We start from the raw sequence: 1469 nt of genomic DNA, 5'->3' as shown, positions 1-1469 counted from the left end.
ATCTCCGAAAGTTGCTCACAAACTAAGCTGATTCCCTAGATATAGCGCATTGCTCTGTCCATGCGAACCTGCACACAACTTACAAACACTAGTTATCTGATTAACACCATAGTTAGCCAGAGAATCAATCTTCATAGACAATGCCTTTAGTTAAGCAGTGATAGTCGTAGCTGTATCCACTTCAAGAACTCCTTCTATCTTGCCCTGTGGCAATCTCTGAGTTGGATACTGATATTCATTAGCAGCCATCAGTTCAATTAGCTTATAAGCTTCCTCATAGCTCTTTGCCCATAATGCTCCACCTGATGCTGTATCAATCATGGGTCTAGATTGTGCTCCCAAAACATTATAAAATTAGTTAATAATCATCCAGTCAGGCATTCCATGATGAGGACACTTCCTAAGCATCTCCTTGTAGCACTCCCAAACTTCACATAGAGTTTCTCCGATTGCTGCATAAATTGAGTAAGAACATTTCCGAGTGCAGCTGTCTTAGCCATATGGAAGAATTTAGTAAGAAACGTCTTAGCAAGATCCTCCCAAGTAGTGATAGAACCTGCTGGTAGAGAGTGTAACCAGCTCTTAGCCTTGTCCCTCAGAGAGAATGGGAACAGTCTCAGTTTCACTGCATCCTCAGACACACAATTGAACCTGAAGGTGTCGCAGATCTCTATGAAATTCTTAATGTGCATATTTGGATCTTCCGTTGGAGAACCCCCAAACTGAACAGAGTTCTGGACCATCTGAATTATGCCAGGCTTGATCTCGAAGGTATTAGCTGTGATAGCTGGCCTGACAATGCTAGATTAAATGTCATTGATCTTTGGTTGAGAAAAATCCACCAACGCTTTCGTTGGTGCTGCTGGTTCTCCCATTGCAATGAGTACCTGAAACACAAAAAAGTAAACCGAGAAAGTAAAAGAATCCAAGTCAGTGAACTTTAATGACCACTGATGTCAAGCACATAAAATAAAAATTAACACCGAGTCCCCAGCAGCGGCGCCAAAAACTTGTTATGGCGAAAACACGCGCTAAAATACATTAACCTATGCAAGCATAGCAAGTTCTAAACCTCTATATTCACTTTTGCTTCAATAGAGATTAACACGCTATCTTATATGTTAGCTACGCACATAAGACGAATAAGCACAACCAATATTGGGATATCAATCAATCACCACACATTTAGGTATTAAAAAAATTAACTATAAAAATCCATAAGTAAATCCGTTAGAACCCCATGACAATGATTAGTTCATAACCGAACTCATCGTCACCATGGGTTCCAATGAAAACATGATAATAATCAAAATAAGAGTACTGGGATTCAAAGACAAATCGAAAACAAGCATCCAAGTATCAACTATATTAAAGAAAATAAAAGTATTCTTCTCCGTAGCCGTCTCGTGCTCTCTAGGTCTTCTTATTTCTATCCCAGGCCTCCTTGATGTTAAAAATGTCTTATTTAG

At 39.4% G+C, this 1469-nt stretch overlaps 1 non-coding gene across 1 annotated transcript; it reads left to right on the top strand.

Moving 5' to 3' along the window:
* The first annotated feature begins 379 nt into the window (after window positions 1-379).
* On the top strand, window positions 380-485 carry LOC141716459 (small nucleolar RNA R71). Its single transcript, XR_012573169.1, has one exon. It is a non-coding gene; the product is annotated as a small nucleolar RNA R71 (small nucleolar RNA).
* Window positions 486-1469: the final 984 nt, after the last annotated feature.

This window comes from Apium graveolens, chromosome 3 (assembly GCF_009905375.1).
Source record: "Apium graveolens cultivar Ventura chromosome 3, ASM990537v1, whole genome shotgun sequence".
In the NCBI taxonomy this organism is placed as follows: domain Eukaryota; kingdom Viridiplantae; phylum Streptophyta; class Magnoliopsida; order Apiales; family Apiaceae; genus Apium; species Apium graveolens.
The sequence above is the reverse complement of the archived record's forward strand: the minus strand, read 5'-3'. Positions and strand labels throughout refer to the sequence as shown.